This window comes from Papio anubis, chromosome 12 (genome assembly GCF_008728515.1).
Source record: "Papio anubis isolate 15944 chromosome 12, Panubis1.0, whole genome shotgun sequence".
Taxonomy (NCBI): domain Eukaryota; kingdom Metazoa; phylum Chordata; class Mammalia; order Primates; family Cercopithecidae; genus Papio; species Papio anubis.
Window position 1 is genome coordinate 28,498,982 of NC_044987.1, and position 19,199 is coordinate 28,518,180.

General features: G+C 39.4%; 1 protein-coding gene and 1 pseudogene across 6 annotated transcripts in view; both read right to left on the bottom strand.

The window, feature by feature from the left end:
* GRIA4 (glutamate ionotropic receptor AMPA type subunit 4) overlaps positions 1–19,199 on the bottom strand; it is a 382,415-nt gene that overhangs the window by 157,076 nt on the left and 206,140 nt on the right. The window lies entirely within an intron of this gene.
* On the bottom strand, positions 1,509–1,700 carry LOC116269958 (annotated as a pseudogene).

The window sequence follows — 19,199 nt, forward strand, 5'->3', positions numbered from 1 at the left end:
TGTCCCATGGCGAATAAGAAACTGACCCAAAGAAGTCTACAAGTCTAGTGGCTGCATAGATTGAAATGAAAAGTGAAGCAATGCCTTGTTTTCATGGCATAGAACCCCTTTCTCCCTGCAACCCCTCTCTCCCGACTCCATATCCCCTCCATCCCATGCTACCCCAATTTCAGCTGCTTTAAGGAGAAAGATGTTTAGGGGCAGGGCTGAAGCCAGCTTGTCCTCAAGGGGAACTGAAGGTTATACACACACGTCTGAGTTTGCTAGGGAGGCAAGGGAATCAAATGTTTAAGGCTTTGTTGGATACGGGGCCCACCAGCCCATCTGGTCCTGCTTGGGAGAGGGGACATCCAAATTCAACTATGGGGTTTGGATGGAATTCACCATGGAAAGGGAAGCTAAAGTGGTGCTGTGAGTCAGTTTCTTCGGGAGAATTTAATGTACTATTTTTGCGGCTTCCACGCAGAATATATAATTGGTATTGTATGTCTGTACTAGGAATGTTCTTAAATACCATAAGGGATCTCCCAATTCAGAAGAGCCACAAATAGAGAGGTGTTAGTACCTTTAACGTGTCTCCCAAACCTAACGACCCCTTGAGCTAAATGACTGCGACTGATGATTTTGCCAATTGGATCCTCTGGCAAAGGGAGACAGCCTTCACCGAGAGGCACCCCTAAGGGGTTTGGAATTCTTTGTCTCTTAGATGCAGATACCAGGTACATGCTTTTGTAAATTACTGTATTCTTGTTAAAACTGAATGTCTGAGGCATAGAAGCCTTGTGGCTGGCCTAACGTCTCCATTTTGGGGTAAGTCAACTTGGACTCAATTGTGTTAAAAGGTGAAAAAGCCCAGCAAGCCTCAATTGTTAGATAGAAATGCTTATTCAAGAAGGTAGATGGCCTGAACCCAGCAGCATCTCAGCTTTAGGTAAAAAGGAGGCACTCCATTGCCTGAACCACATCGCTGGCTCAGCAGGATGCCCAGTTCACAGCAGTTCCCATAAATGCCTAGGCCTGGCTCAATAATATTTCAGCTGGGCTGAAACCCAGTGATGTCCCCTTGACTGCTGCAGCTGTACATGTGAAGTGCCAGTCATGCAACATCAAAACTGAATGTGGCCACTTGGCTCAGTGGACCGAACTCAAGGCTGTTCTCATAGTCTTGGCCAATATTCCCCTTGATACATCTTGTTATAGTTCTACTGATTCTTGGGTGATTTCCATTGGCCTAGCTTTTTGGTTTGACACTTGGAAAACTGCAGACTGGAAGAGTAATGTTATCCATCTTTGAGACCATAAATAGGGTAAACAAATTGTGGCTGTTGATTGAAGTTTCTGAGTTGCTCACTGGCCTTAGTGACTAACAATGGAGAGAAGACCATTCTCTGATGAGACTGATTGGAATCAAAGTCTGATCAAGCCTGTATCTCCTGGAGGCATCATTATACTGGCCATGGCAACACATCTGCCATCTTATACTGGGCACAAAATGAAAAGCCTCAAGTATCTCCAGCTGTAGATTATGTACCCCACAGATGACTGCGGAGATATTTCAAAGATAAGGCTACCCTTGATTCCTTGGGAGATCTTCCTGGAGGAATAACTGACTTGTTATTTATGCACATTCTGTTTTCAATTAGTAATAATCGTGCTTCAGATAAACCTCATTGGCTATGATACTGCCACTGCACAAAGCTATTTATGCACATTCTGTGAGGCAATTATTAACTCCAGGGAGAACAATATATGGTACAAATATAATCACGTTGTTCTACATGGCTCAACTATAAATAATATTTAAAGAGGCATAGAAATGAGAACACCAAATATTGTGATGCAACTCTATTGTGAATATTGGGGAAGCAACACGCGTAGGTGGGTGTGTTTTGTAATAGTGGAATAAGCTGTTGGGGAGCTAAATCTTCATCTTCCATGGTAGGAAGTCAGATATTGTTTAATAAAAAATTAAGCAATAGTATAAAATGCTATTTGAGAATAAGGAAGTATACACCGTAAGAAACAACGAAAACAGCTGAAAGTGATTGAGAGTGAGAATTGGGATGAACAGGGGGTGGAACCAGAGGCTGTGGGATATTCTTAAGCCTAGCTGAACTGTTTGACTTTTAAAACTATATGCCTACTCTATTGGTCTGCTAAGGCTGCCATAACAAAACACCACAGCCTGGATGACTTAAACAGCAGAGATTTCTTTTTCACAGTTCTGGAGATTAGAAGTCCAAGATCAGGCTGTCAGCAGGTTTGGTTTCTTCTGGCTAGCAGATGGCCACCTTCTCTCTCCTTGGCTAGCAGATGGCCACCTTCTCTCTGAATTCTCACATGGTCTCTTCTTTGTGCACACACACCGCTGGTGTCTCTGTATGTCCAAATTCCCTTTGTATAAGGGCATCAGTCAAATTGGATTAGGGCCCACACTAATGGCTTAATTTACCTTAATCTTATCTTGAAAGGATCATCTCCAAATACAGTTACATTCTGATGTACAGGGGGGTTAGGGTTACAATATATGAATTTGGAGGGGGATACAATTCAGTCCATGAAACATGCATTAATTAAAATAATAAAAAATCCCGTCTCAAAAACCTCCTTTAGATTTAAACCATGTAGAAGTCAATAATTATCTGGGGCATCAAACTCCACTGTCAGTCCCCATTGCAATATCATAGATCTTATTATACTTTGTTCATTATGTCAAGACTTAGAAACATTTAATTTTAGATTTATTTATTATGTTTCGGATAAGATAGCAGTAACCACAATATCTTGGGAGAGTGCTACACCACTCTTTTCATCAGTTGTATCCACTTGATTCTGCAAAATGTCCTTTCCACCACCTGCTTTATTGAGTTCCCATCAGCAGTTCTTCAAGCCTCTTACCCAGGTTTTCCCCCTCATTTTCTGTATTTTTTCTTCTCTTTTTGACTTATTACCTTATTTTTTTTCCACAAGAACCTAACCACAGAATTCTTGCCTGTTCTTGTAAAAGAAATTGGGTGTTTATGACAAGAGAAGAAAAAAAAAAAAAAAAAAAAAAGAAATCCACCTCTTCGGTCTGTAAATAGTGGCTTCTGTAATTCAAGCTGTGTTCCATAAGTCAAAACTAGCTCTGGTTAAATCCGCTGGGAGACATACATGAATCTGCCAACAAATAACTGTGATTCCAAATGAAGTTTTGTAAGCAGTGATATGAATCCTGCTTTATCACAATGCATTTGAGAAGATCCTGACAGAAATCCTGAACAAGACTAATGGGGAAATATGAAATGGGATTGAACTAAGAGAGTTAATATATTGCCTGGTACCACTATCATTCTAAAATAGCAGAAAACATTGGAAGAGGCTATAAATATATACTGAAAAGAACTCAGTACTTGCAACATGATAGAAGAAGAAATGTTCAGAAGCATCAATTGTATTAAAGACAGCAGAAAGAGTAATAACCAAAAATACATTTTTTCAACATTTACACTCTACTCAGTCCTTGCAAATAATTTCCTTGCAAATATTACACATTCCCATAAGAAAATCAATTTTTATTATATACTTTTGTGACTATCTTCTTTTTCCAGATGGTTTCACTTTCTTAACTGTCATTATACTATTAGTATGTTAAGAAGATATTAAAATATACCACAAGGATAATTAAACTCCAATTCACCATACTTTGTTTTAATTAGTTACTTAATTACCAAAGCAAAACAAAATTTAAGTAAAATTACATGAACATATAGTTGAAGAAGCACATGAATAAATATGGTAAAAGGAAAATTTGGGTAGAAAAATCCGTGCATTCCCTGGGCACCCTACCATTTTTCATACATTATGCTAAGTGTTACAGGCACATAAAGGTAATGAAAACAAGTTTCCCTCCTAAGACTTTGCAACCTACTTGATGACACTGACCTGCATAAGCATAAACATTTACAGTGAGTGTTTAATTTCCTCTCATATTTCCCCCCCTCATAATTCTGTTAAACCAAACTGAAAGAAAACAGAAAGGTCTTGGGTAAAAGAAACTTCACATCCTTTGACTCAAAGAGCCACTCTGATTTCCTCTGGGGTAGGCATTGGGCAGCACTCCTAGCTATATGCCTTCTGCCTGTCATTTAAACTTTATCTTGATTATTATTGTATACTAGTCATGAAATTATATTCTTTGTCAAGTTCCTCATTACTCTGAAGAAAGATGCTACAAGAGTTAAAATAACCCTACGTCTACAAAGGCATAGCCTGGCTTAAAGCTAAGCATTTCAGTTCCATTTAGGCTTTAGGTATTAGCATCTCTTTGTAATGCAAATTGTTCTACAGCAAAAGGATTTTCCCGGTTCTGGGAACCTGCGTGGTGAGCGCAGCAGAGACTAGCTCATCTGCAATGTGCAGTAGTTCTGCTGCATTATATGGGTACCTTGAAGCAGCAGTGAGATCAGCCTGACTCGGCTTAATATGATAAGTCATGGTTTGTGCCAGCCACTGGCCTAATGTGTTAAGTGTGTGTGGGTATTAAGAATTTTTTTAGCATAAATTTTACGGAAAAATTATGAACAAGAAATGAAATTTACAGAATTCAAATTATGAAGACTCTCTGATATAGTTTGGATATTTATCCCTGCCCAAATCTCATGTTCAATTATAATCCCTACTATTGGAGGTGGGGTCTTGTGGGAGGCGTTTGAGTCATGGGGGTGGATCCCTCTTGGCTGGGTGCTGTCTTTGCAATACGTGTGGGTTCTCACATGATCTGGTGGTAGTGAAATGAGACATCTCCTCCCCCACCCTCTCTTTCTTGCTTCCGCTTCTGCCATGTGAGACACCTTCTCTCCCTTTGCCTTGCACCATGATTATAAGCTTCCTGAAGCCTCATCAGAAGCCAAGCAGATGCCAGGACTATGCTTCCTGTACAGCCTGTAGCACCGTGAGCCAATTAAACATCTTTTCTTTATAAATCACCCAGTTTCAGTTATTTCTTTATAGCAATGCAAGAATGACCTAATACCCACCTCCCACAATTTCTTCAGAGGGAACAATATTGCCAAAAACAAACTGCTTCAATACAATTTTAACTAAATCATTCAGATTTTGATTTTCCTTTGATTTCCTATATTGTTATTATTATTTTCTGAAACCGTGTTCTAAAATACAACTTTTGACTTTTATTTCATAAAAGTTTAAGCTTTTATCTCACCATTTTATTGTGTTGAAACTGAGTGAGCTCTCAGTTTTGTATGTCTAAATATTCAGTGAAATTTCATATTGAACAGAAGGTATAAGATTGAGGAACAGAGGTCAACAGTGCAGTAAATGGAGAATCAATTTAAACACAAAAACAATAACAAAAACTAATAAATGTTCAGGCCTCATATATCATCAGGGAAGTTTTCCCTCTTTCTTCTGTTCTTAACAGCCTGCTGATCAATTTTTGGCTTGGAAAATAGGACAAAGATTGCATATGGCATATGTAAATCAGGAAAAGCTACATTTCAGATTGTGTAGTCTAAGTAAGAATTTTAGTGACTTTGTCTGTGGTTCCTTAAAGGGCTTACATTTCTGACCCTGTCTCTAAAGATCTTAAAATTCAGTGAAATTGACAGATTGCTACAGACTGTGCATCACCTACAAACAAAAATTAGAGATAAATGGAATAATAATAAATAATTAGAGATCAACAGAAATAAACAGAAAAAAATAATTCTGACAACATAGATGGAAAACTTGATGGATTTGGAGAATTTGACTTGGCAGTTGAAGAATGAGGATTTTCATGCAGGAAAAATGGCAGAAAATTCATTTCATATGCAAGACTGAGATAATATTGCATATGAAAATTGCCCAGTGAGGCCGGGCGCGGTGGCTCAAGCCTGTAATCCCAGCACTTTGGGAGGCCGAGACGGGCGGATCACGAGGTCAGGAGATCGAGACCATCCTGGCTAACACGGTGAAACCCCGTCTCTACTAAAAAAATACAAAAAACTAGCTGGGCGAGGTGGCGGGCGCCTGTAGTCCCAGCTACTCGGGAGGCTGAGGCAGGAGAATGGCGTAAACCCAGGAGGCGGAGCTTGCAGTGAGCTGAGATCCGGCCACTGCACTCCAGCCTGGGCGGCAGAGCGAGACTCTGTCTCAAAAAAAAAAAAAAAAAAGAAAATTGCCCAGTGAGATGCCTGGCATGGGGGAGCCAGTCAATAAATATACATTTTTTTCCCTATGACCAAAGATAAAGAGGGTCCATGCCTGGCATGTTTGAGGAAGGGTTACTTGAAGAGCATGGCTGCAGGGAACAGTGTGTGAAGGAAAGATGGAAAGAGACAACGTGTCCCAATAGAAAAAGTTGTGCTTTGAATCCAGAAATGGTTTCCTTTACCTACGAGTTATGTGATCTTACTCTCTAGCCCTGAGTTTCCTTATCTGTGAAAAGAGAATTATTTTTGTTTCCTAGGGATGTGGTAACAAAGTGCCACAGATTGGGTAGTTTAAAACGACATAAGGCCGGGCGCGGTGGCTCAAGCCTGTAATCCCAGCACTTTGGGAGGCCGAGACGGGCGGATCACGAGGTCAGGAGACCATCCTGGCTAACACGGTGAAACCCTGTCTCTACTAAAAAAAAAATACAAAAAACTAGCCGGGCGAGGTGGCGGGCGCCTGTAGTCCCAGCTACTCGGGAGGCTGAGGCAGGAGAATGGCGTGAACCCGGGAGGCGGAGCTTGCAGTGAGCTGAGATCCGGCCACTGCACTCCAGCCTGGGCGACAGAGCGAGACTCCGTCTCAAAAAAAATAAAAAAATAAAAAAAAAAATCAATAAAATGACATAAATTTATTGTCTCACAATTCTAGGGGCTAGAATTATGAAGCCTGCTCCCTCTGGAGGGCCACGCTCCCTCTAAAGCCTGGAGAGGAATCTTGCCCTGCCTCTTTCTAGTTTCTGGTGGTTTACTGGCAATCTTAGTCATTTTTTTGCTTGGAGCAGCATAACTTCAACCTCTGCCTTTGTAGTGACACAGTGTTCTTCCTGTGTATCTCCATCTTCACATAACCATCTTCTTATAAGGATACTAGTCACACTGGGTTAGGGGCCCACCCTGCTCCAGGATGGCTTCATCTTAACTAATTACATCTTAAATGACTCTACATCCAAATAAGTTCATATTCTGAGGTAATGAGGGTGAGAATTTCAACATATCATTTTTTAGAGGGACACAATTCAATGCACATCAGAGATAGTAGTATCTATTTATTTCATTGTGTTGCTGAGAGATTTAAATATAATAATGTATGATAATGTATGCATGTTATAAAGGAAAACTTTTCATGCAATTTTATCTACCCTTACCCCCTACTCAGGAGAGTTTCATGTGCCTGTCACCCCCAGAGGGTACAGAAACTCTCACAAATGTTATATTTGAACTATAAGAAATATAATTATTCTTCAACTGAATTTTTGGTACACTGTCAGTGATACCTAAGATTATATTTTTCAGTAAGAAAGTATAATTTTCTGATTGCTTGTAAAGATGCAATTAATGAGAGTTAAAGTTAATTGAGTGCATGTTATGTGCTGAGTACTGTTATGAGTGATTTATGAGAATTAATTGTCACCAAAATAGACTCATGATCATTCTTAATTTGACAGACGAGGAAATGGAGGTACAGAGATATTAACTGCCTTACACAAGGTCATATAAATAGTAAGAGATAGAGCCAGGATCCAAAATCAGATAGTATGGTGTTAGACCACAGGTTCTCAAATTCTGCTCTATATGTCTTTCAATCAGAGCATGCACATAAATAAGTAAAGAGCCATTTCCACTTTTCTACCCTTAGTTGCCCTAGTTCTTGAAATCATAAATGTTTCACCATGCCTCAAAGGACAAATTATATACTAAAATAAACTGACAGTGTCCAAACCCAAGTGGCTGCTTTTTCGGTCCTTAATCCATGTATTTTAGAAAGTTAAAGAGAAAAATGTTTTCCATTGTCCTGATTTCCTTGTATAAAATGTGTGGTCATGAAATTTAACCTAATTAATGTAGCTTGACTTTGTTACACACACATAAAAAATTAAATTAAAAACAAGGGATTAGTTAAGTTTTAAAACATATTACTTCTAAAATCCCATATCAAACTGCTAGCAATTTTCAGAGGCCTATATTAAATGGATGGCAGCATCATGGAGTAAAGGTCACTTATGTCTGGCTATTAGCTCAAGCCCTTCTGTGCCTGCCTTTTCTGTCCTGTTCCTTGGCCTTTGGTCGTTTGGTTCCCATTATGCCCTCTCCAGTGCACAGGAAGGGAAGATGTCAGTATGTGAAAGTTGTATTTGTCATGTAATTGCTCTAGGCAGGCATTTTATGCTCTAAGGTGACAAAAGCTTTATTTAGAGGATGTTTGTGAACATTCTGGGAATGCTATCCATCTGAATTATCTCTGTCACTACTATTGTATGTAATAAAATATTAATTGAATAGTTAGAGAAAAATAACATAGCAAGCAAGCAAGATGAAGATTCATTCTTTACCTGTGAGTATTAGTGTTTATAATGGATGGAATTATCACCCTCCAGACATGCAAGTTATTTTGCTGTGCCACTCTCTGAATGTAAAAACAAATGTAATAGTGAAGTAGCATTCATCTCTCCCCCGAGTAACAGACCTGCACTTCCAACACTGTGGGACTTTTGCATATCAGGGTGGCACAGGCAAGTTCTAGCTCATTAGGCTGCAAACCAAACATCACTTTTTTCTAACCAACACTTGGGACTCAATTTATCCATTCTGGGGATCTCCTGTGCCAGTCTTCTCTTCTATACCTGAAATTTGCTATCTAATCCTTGAAAAATCTTTAGCTATTTTATTTTGGTCACTTTTTATGACCCTTACTGTATTTATAGCAATGTTGATTCTCCTTTGTCTCTCTAATTCCACATTTATTTCCATTTATTTTTCTTCTTACACTACTTTCCTGAGCTCTATTCTAGAGCATTTGTATCTCTGCTCTGTGTTCTTGCTTTGTGTAGGTGCTTGCTTTAGTAAATTAAAATGATTGCCATATTTTCCACTGGATTTAATTTTTGGTGCATGTTATTTGAATGTTTTTCATTGTGCTTACAGATTTCTGTGTTGTAATAATATGGTTCCTCACTTACACTGACCTTCACTACTAGAAATATCTTTCTTCTGTTAATATGTAACATTAATTAGAAGGCACAGGTAGGCAAGTAATACTCTATAAATATAACCTACTAATGATACTCTGTAATGTATTCAAAATATAAATCTCACAATAATCCACTGAATTTACAGAAAATATTTGTAATTATTTTGAAGTGGAATTTATCCTATCATTTGTAACCATCACTATGAGATTTACTGAAAATTTAAAGTGTCCTCTTTACATGACAATGGTTGGAAATGTATGATACACCTGACACATCTTGCTCTAGTTGTAAGGAATGAATAGAAAAAAGAAAATTTAAAAACTATTACTTTGGCCACAACACTGAGCTAGTTTTCAGATTTATTACTATAAAGCACCCAAATGTTGTATCAATGCTATATGAATGCAGATGTGTAAACACCATGATAACATAAGTTTTTTCACTGCTCTATGACTTGTGCCTAGAATAGCTATGGTACATACTAGATATTCAAAAGCTCTTAATTCCTCTTCCAGGTTATCCTGTAACAAGAATGTTGCTTTTATGATAATTCACTACTATTTCACTGAGTAAGTTTGAGAAAAATGATGATTTACCAACATTTCATTTAATCTCTATGGCATGCTAACAAGATAGATACTATTAATATTTCCCCATTAAAGATGAGGAAATTGCAACTTTGAGAGGATAAGCAACTTGCCTAACACAACAAAGCTAGTAAGTGAAGAGGCTGGGATTCAAACCCCAGCAGTTGGATTTCAGAATCTGAGTTAGTTTGTTTTTAAAGAGACAGGGTCTCACTCTGTTACCCAGGCTGAAGTATAGTAGCACAATCATAGCTCACTGCAGGCTTGAAATCCTGGGCTCAAACACTCTTCCCTTCTCAGCCTTCCTTCTGAGTATCTAGGACTATGGGAGTGCACCACCATCCAGACTAATTTTTTATTTTTATTTTTTGTAGACATGGGTTCTCACTAAGTTGCCCAGCCTGGTCTCAATTTCCTGGCCTTAAGTGATTCTCCTGCCTTGGCCTCCCAATGTGCAGGGATTATAGGTGTGAGCCACTGCACCGAGTCAGAGTCTGAGTTTATAACCATTCTACTCTGCTACTGATGGAAATAATCTATTATGATACGTAAGACACGAGGAGACATCATGTTTTAGGCCATTCTTGCATTGCTATAAAGAAATATTTGAGACTGGGTAATTTATAAGAAAAGAGGTTTAATTGGTTCATGGTTCTGCAGGCTGTACAGAAAGCATCTGCTTCTGGGGAGGCCTCTAGAAGGTTACAATCATGGCAGAAGGTGAAGCAGGAGTTTGCACATCACATAGTGAAAGCAGGAGTAAGAGACCAAGGGGTGAGGTGGTACACACTTTTAAACAAACGGACCTCATAAGAACTCACTCACCATCATGAGAACAGTACCAAGAGAGATGGTGGTAAACCATTTATGAGAAATCTACCCCCGTGATCCAATTATCTCCGACGAGGCCCTACCTCCAACAGTGGGGATTACATTTCACTATGAGATTTGGGTGAGGATGCGTACCCAAACACTATCACAACACATCTGTATTAATACTATTTTTAAATACAAACAACTTTACAGGATAGGTAATATTTTCCTGAGGAGAAGGCCAATGCACAGACAAGTGAAGTGCCTAGCCCAAGGTCGACAGACCTAGGACGTGTGGGCAGAGACCTTGGGAATAGGAAATCCAAAGCCCATATGTTCTTATTATACGGTGCTGCCTCTTGTTACATCATGCTCTCTCACGTGCATGCAGAGTGTGAATTTGGGGTCAAAAGCGTGGTAAGCATTAAAGGAGGGGTGCTAGGCAGTAAGGAAGAGTTGTGCTTAATTAAATTCATTCCTGGAAATGTGTAGTCTTATTGTGTGAATAAATGGATAAATACCTTGACATACTATTAAACTAAATCATATGAAATGTCTGTGAGATTTCATCAGATGGTAAGACCTTAAAATTATACATTTCTTGAAGCTATCTTGATTTCCTAAAATATTTATTGAGAACTTAAATATAGCAGACTTTATTTCCAAACTCTGTTAATGCTTTAGAAGTGAGAAAGAAGAAATCTTCTTAGGACTCATCCACTTTTTTTTTTTTTTTTTTTTTTTTGTCGTTTTTCATTCATATAAACCTCTTAAACATACTTGGCAGTGTATTTAAAAGTTTCACACTCAGCTTTCAGCAGTAACAGCTGGAGCGACGTCAACAGCAGATGGACTAGGCAGCAGAAAAGACTCAGAGAGCTCTCAGAATTGAAGGTGACCCAACACATGAGGGCATTCAGGTGTCAGGTGAGACAACAGATGAAAAGTAGGAAGAATAGCAGGGCTCTGGGAAAGGAAGCATTCCCATCTACCTTTCCATTAAATAAAAGAGTCTTAACTATCAACACTTCTTTTGCACCTAACACTATTTCTCAGTCTCTTTTCCTAAACCAAGTAAAGGATTTGTTTTGGGGAACAGCAAATTTGTGCTCCAAATGGATGAATGTACTTCCAGAACTGATCTTCAATTGCATGGGTCTATTAGACAAGAATCTTTGATTTGTCATATTGGTTCAAGCAAAAAGAGAATGTATTGATTCATGTAACTGGAGATGTCAGGTAGGAAGGCTGGTTTTAGGTATTGTTTGGTTTAGAGCCTTAAATCCTGTTGTCAGGACTCTGTCTCTCTATCTCTCAGTAAGCAAAAAGGGCTAGTGGTAGCCCTCGACTCAACTTATCTGCATTTCCACTCTAGCAAAGCAACAGTCTTTTCTTATGGCTGGCAGATAAGTCCATGGATAGACCCTGACTGGCCAAGCTTGGGTCACATGCCCAACTCTGAACCAATCACTATGGCTGGGAAGGGGATATTGTAGTTTGTCCAACTCTGGGCCATATGTTCACCTCTGTCATTACAGGAAAACGAGATCTACCGCATTTTTTGTGAGGATTCTCCATGAACTAATTGGGAGAGATTCCCTATAATGAAAGGAATAAGGGAATGGGCTATACAGGAATGTAAGACAATAGATGCTCATACTAATTGCTATGCATTTATTTCTGTATATATTTCATGTTCTTAAGAGTCTGAGGTTGAAAAATGTAGCCAATTATTTTTTTCCCTTTGTGTATATACTTAAAATGGTAATAATGGGTAATATTAGTTATTTGCCTACTATCTGTCACTCTACTACGCATTTTATATATGTTTTCTCATTTAAATCCTACAATTGCTTTACCATTATTACCATTTTACAAATCAAAGGACTGAAATTCATAGAGATTAACTTGCTCAAGCCTACACACAAAGGAACATTTGCTGCAGAATACCTTATCTTACGTAGTAGTAGTTGCCATATCATTTTAATTTCTGCACAGGCTCATCATACACAGGACACTGTCATTAATACTTTGAGTGTGAATCAATAGTAATATCAACAATAATGTGTAGCAGAGGTACTAATAATACTATATTAATAGGTGATAATAGTATATTAGAGGTAATAATAGTATATTAATTACTAGCATTTATTTGACACTATGTACCAGATATTAATGTCCATTTTCCCCCATAGCAGCCACAGTGATTTTCAAAAGTATAAATCAGATCACGCCATCCCTTTAAAAATCTTCATGACTTACTTTGCACTTAAAATGAAACCTGAACTTTTCACCATGTGCTAAAGGCCTTGATTCTCTCACTGACCTCAACTCACATTCCTCCTTCCTTGCTCATTTTGCAAGACATCAAGTTCTTTTTTGGTTTAGCACATTTGCACTTGCTGTTTCATCCCCTGGAACGTTTTTGCCTTTTGGTTGTTGTTGCTGCTATTGTTGTTCTTTGCAGGACTGATTCGCTCTTATATTCTGATCTCAGCAGAAATATCACCTGAAAGGCAGGCTTTCCAGGACCACCTATTAAAGCAACCGCCCACTCTCTCTCATGACACAGAGTTTGTCTCTCTCATGTCCTCTTATTTATTTTTTTCATGCTGTTACGATCTGTCATTGCCTATCTTGTTTTGTTCATGTGTCCTCAGCACTTTGAGCACAGAGCCAAGCACATATCAGGCACTCAGCACTCTCGGGGGAGAGAAGAACACTATTGGAATCCTATTTTATACCAATAAGAAAATGAGGGGTTAGATGGGTTTTGGTAAAATGTCCAAATGTTGCATACCTGGTAAGTGGCAGAGCCCTTATTCAAAGCCTTATTTCTTGACTCCAGAACCTATCCACTTATCATCCTTATTGGTTAGGGGCTTTCCTAGAGCCTAGTTAGAACTGGAACTAAGCAACGCAATACTGTCCCAACACCATGTTTCTCCAGGGGAAAATATTGATTGCTTATCCACTTAGAGTCATTTATAAAGTACAAGCAGGGTTGTCTCTGTATCAATCTCCTCCTTGAAATTTTCTTTACATGAATTTTATTACCACTGTCGATTCCTGAAAATATTTCAAACTCTACATAGCATTGCTAAATATGAAACAAATTAATGGATGAAATCTTCCTTATTAATAATCTTCAGTTATTCCATTGTCTGAATAGGAATAGATGAGATGTAGTTTTATGATTCCTCTTCCTTCCCCCGTTTCCCTCTACCCTTATAAAAAATGGTATGTCTCACTCCTCAGTATCACTGTGATATGTATTTCCCAGCCTAGATGAGGAGACAAGGTAGTCATTCCTAATTCCCTTCCCTTCCCCTCCCCTCCCCCCTCCCCCCTTCCTCTCTCTTCCCCTCCCTCCCCTTCCCCTTTCCCTTTCCCCTTCCCCTTCCCCTTCCCCTTTCCCTTTCCCTTCCCTTTTTTTCTTCTTTTTTTGAGACGGAGTCTCACTCTATCGCCCAGGCTGGAGTGCAGTGGTGCGATCTCGGCTCACTGCAAGCTCCGCCTCCCGGGTTTACGCCATTCTCCTGCCTCAGCCTCCAGAGTAGCTGGGACTACAGGTGCCCGCCACCACGCCCAGCTAATTTTTTGTATTTTTAGTTGGGACGGGGTTTCACGGTGTTAGCCAGGATGGTCTCCATCTCCTGAACTCATGATCCGTCCGCCTCGGCCTCCCAAAGTGCTGGGATTACAGGCGCGAGCCACTGTGCCCAGCCAATTTCTTTCTTTTAAGTAAGAATCAAAGCCCTTTTTCATAATCTTCTCTTCCAAACTCTATAAAAATATCTGTTTATGAGCAGAATGATTTAGCAAGAAGGGTACGAATCAGCAGCCCAGAGTTCTAATTTGGGTTACAATATTAACTATTTGTAGTTAATATTGTACTTTCCCTGTGAGGAAGTAAAGGGGAAAGAGGGACATTGTGTTCCCATCCTGCTAGTCACTTGATATTCATATTCTTTTTTAATGCCCTCCAAGACCCAATTAAGTCACTACTATTACTATTTCAAAGATAAAAAGTTAGGTTCATAAAAGTTACATCAATTTCCTAAAAAGATAAGGATGATAGTAGGTAACAGAGAAGGGACTCAAATCAAGGGTGGCTGAGTCCCAAGCCCTCACATGGACCGCTATGATATCACACTAGAAGATGGACCCAGGTAGTGGAATAATATTTTTCATTGCCAACTATTTGCAACAAATCCACCAAACCTGGTTTATCCATAAATTCGTATCAAATAAAGCTGAAGGAACCCTTATATGTTACACTGTGAAGGGTGGAGACACACAGGTAGAAACTGAGAGGGGATTCCACCAGCAAGTGGGCAATCATGTGGAGACAATAAAGGAATGCTGGCTCCCTGAAGGAACTCAAAGGTCTTTGTGAAATAAATGAATATGTTCTAACTAAACAGATCTCATCCTTGGCAAGATGTGAGGTATTGAAAATTTGCTTTATTTTCTTTTCTCCTGCTTGCACTCTCCCAGCCTTCTAGTCACCCGCCCTGAGTGCAGTACTCACTGCACTTAAGGAGCATCTTACTCTAAAATCACAGTCTGCAGATTCCCTTCTTAAAAAGCATGGGGGACAGAGGGGGAGGTGAAGCTCAGGGGTAAGAACAGAACAAATGGGTATCACAAGGGTACTGGTCTCTGTGAATTCGAGCCCAGAGAAAGCACTTAATAGGGAAAGTGAGTGCAAACCCTGAATGTCATTTACCTGCTTCGTCATGGCCTAGTTTTGTAATGTGGTCTCAGTTTAAGGTTGCCAGGTATAGCAGGTAAAAATGCAGGATGCTCAGGTGTATTTGAATTTCAGATACACATCAAATATTTTTTAATATGTCCCATGCAACATTTGTAACACACTTTTCCAAAAAAAAAAAAAAAAAAAAAAAAGCTGCATTTTTTATCTGAAATTTAAATTTAACTGGGTGTCTTGTATTTTGTCAGGCAGCCCAACCCCAGTCTCATTTTTTTTCAAAACAAGAAAACATATGGACAATGCCACTCTCTTCCTCATGGGTGGGCATTAAGAAAATCCTCCTCAGACTGAGCAATTCCAGTCACCCCTTTGTTCACTAACAGGATGGAGCTTCGAGGCTGCTACCACCAGAGGCTGCCTCTGGGGATGTGACATTTGGGACTTGGCAGGCCAAAAGCATGTGTGGGATGGGGTGAGAGAAAAAGGAAATAAAGAGATGGATGAGAGGTCTCTCTGTCTGCCTCCGCCTGCCAGATAAGTTGCAGTAAGAATTTTCATTTGTATCTCTTCTATCGTCTAAGACTGGTGAAGGAAATCTGAAAGTCACAATGTGTTTGTAATACATTTTCCTTACCCTCGATTCTCAGTTGTGCTGCTGTGTTCCCCGCAGCCCTCTTGACAGCTGATCCTTGGCTTTCTTTCTCATCTGACTACATAAAGAATGACTGCATGGTTAATTTTATAATTGAGGGAAGGGGAATTGTGCTCTGGTAAGAATGCAACTCATCGCTCCCAAATAATTCAACCCTCTCCCTCCACTCATCTTGCATATAAATTTGCTAAAAATTGTAGCACTACAATCAGGATTGCATACACACTAGACAGCTTCAGAAATGCTTACCATAAAAAATAAGCAGTAATCAATAATAATTTTTTAAAAATGCTTAACACAGTCGCGGATATTACATTTGCTCATAAAAATAATTTTGGAGAAGGCGACCTACAAACTTATCCTTTTTGTGGGTTATGTCAAAAGTCTGCTTACTCCTGACTTGAGGAGTCAGGTGAAACTCTGACAGGTACTAGGGTCGGGTGGGGAGATTATCTGAATATTCAGGCAGGCTTTACAATTTATACATAACTTCTTTTTAGTAGTTCAGCTGTACCTCAGGAGGAAGGTTGGGGTCAGGCACGTTTTGAGAAAGCTCCTCATGGAATTTCCTTTTCTTCTCCCCCTGACCCATCCTCAAGAAGAGGCTTGCTTATGTTTTGTTACTGACAGAGATGTGCATCCTTTTTAGCCTTCTTGAGGACTGATGCCTCCAGTACGTAATAGGGTGGCTTTTTAAAGATGAGCTCTCTGTGGCAGGTTCACTAAACTGACTTGCATGGCAAATGTCATTGCCTGGAGTCTATTAGGTCCTCTCCAATAGTGGCCAGATGGTTAGTGGGAGCAGCTGAACTTGTCTCTCTCTCTCTCTCTCTTTTTTTTAATTATACTTTAATTTCTAGGGTACATGTGCACAACATGCATGTTTGTTACATATGTATACATGTGCCGTGTTGGTGTGCTGCACCCATTAACTCGTGGTTTACATTAGGTATATCTCCTAATGCTATCCCTTCCTCCTCCCCCCTCCCCACAATAGGCCTCGATGTGTGATGTTCCCCTTCCTGTGTCCAAGTGATCTGACTGTTCAATTCCCACCTATGAGTGAGAACATGTGGTGTTTGGTTTTCTGTTCTTGCGATAGTTTGCTGAGAATGATGGTTTCCAGCTGCATCCATGTCCCTACAAAGGACACGAACTCATTCCTTTTTCATGGCTGCATAGTATTCCATGGTGTATATGTGCCACATTTTCTTAATCCAGTCTGTCACTGATGGACATTTGGGTTGATTCCAAGTCTCTGCTATTGTGAATAGTGCCGCAATAAACATACGTGTGCATGTGTCCTTACAGCAGCATGATTTATAATCCTTTGGGTATATACCCAGTAATGGGATGGCTGGATCAAATGGTATTTCTAGTTCTAGATCCTTGAGGAATCGCCATACTGTCTTCCACAATGGTTAAACTAGTTTACAGTCCCACCAACAGTGTAAAAGTGTTCCTGTTTCTCCACATCCTCTCCAGCACCTGTTGTTTCCTGACTTTTTAATGATCGCCATTCTAACTGATGTGAGATGGCATCTCATTGTGGTTTTGATTTGCATTTCTCTGATGGAGAGTGATGATCATTTTTTAATGTGTCTGTTGGCTGTATAAATGCCTTCTTTTGAGAAGTGTCTATTCATATCCTTTGCCCACTTTTTGATGAGGTTATTTTTTTTTCTTGTAAATTTGTTTGAGTTCTTTGTAGGTTCTGGATATTAGCCCTTTGTCAGATGAGTAGATTGCAAATATTTTCTCCCATTCTGTAGGTTGCCTTTTCACTCTGATGTTAGTTTCTTTTTCTGTACAGAAGCTCTTAAGTTTAATTAGATCCCATTTGTCAGTTTTGGCTTTTGTTGCCGTTGCTTTTGGTGTTCTAGACATGAAGTCCTTGCCCATGCCTATGTCCTGAATGGTATTGCCTAGGTTTTCTTCTAGGGTTTTTATGGTTTTAGGTCTAACAGTTAAGTCTCTAATCCATCTTGAATTAATTTTTGTATACAGTGTAAGGAAGGGATCCAGTTTCAGCTTTCTTTATATGGCTAGTCAATTTCCCAGCACCATTTATTAAATAGGGAATCCTTTCCCCATTTCTTGTTTTTGTCAGGTTTGTCAAATATCAGATGGTTGTAGATGTGTGGTATTATTTCTGAGGGCTCTGTTCTGTTCCATTGGTCTATATCTCTGTTTTGGTACCAGTACCATGCTGTTTTGGTTACTGTAGCCTTGTGGTATAATTTGAAGTCAGGTAGCGTGATGCCTCCAGCTTTGATCTTTTGGCTTCTGATTGTCTTGGCAATGCAGGCTCTTCTTTGGTTCCATATGAACTTTAAAGTAGTTTTTTCCAATTCTGTGAAGAAAGTCTTTGGTAGCTTGATAGGGATGGCTTTGAATCTATAAATTACCTTGGGCAGTATGGCCATTTTCACTATATTGATTCTTCTTATTCATGAGCATGGAATGTTCTTCCGGTTGTTTGTGTCCTCTTTTATTTCATTGAGCAGTGGCTTGTAGTTCTCCTTGAAGAGGTCCTTCACATCCCTTGTAAGTTGGATTCCTAGGTATTTTATTCTCCTCGAAGCAATTGTGAATGGGAGTTCACTTATGGTTTGGCTCTCTGTTTGTCTGTTATTGGTGTGTAAGAATGCTTGTGATTTTTGCACATTGATTTTGTATCCTGAGACTTTGCTGAAGTTACTTATCAGCTTAAGGAGATTTTGGGCCGAGACGATGGGGTTTTCTAAATATACAATCATGTCATCTGTAAACAGGGACAATTTGACTTCCTCTTTTCCTAATTGAATACCCTTTATTTCTTTCTGCTGCCTGATTGCCCTGGCCAGAACTTTCAACGCTATGTTGAATAGGAGTGGTGAGAGTGGGCATCCCTGTCTTGTGCCAGTTTTCAAAGGGAATGCTTCCAGTTTTTGCCCATTCAGTATGATATTGGCTGTGGGTTTGTCATAAATAGCTCTTACTATTTTGAGATATGTTCCATCAATACCGAATTTATTGAGAGTTTTTAGCATGAAGGGCTGTTGAATTTTGTCAAAGGCCTTTTCTGCGTCTATTGAGATAATCATATGGTTTTTGTCTTTGGTTCTGTTTATATGCTGGATTACGTTTATTGATTTGCCTATGTTGAACAAGCCTTGCATCCCAGGGATGAAGCCCACTTGATCATGGTGGTTAAGCTTTTTGATGTGCTGCTGGATTCGGTTTGCCAGTATTTTATTGAGGATTTTTGCATCGATGTTCATC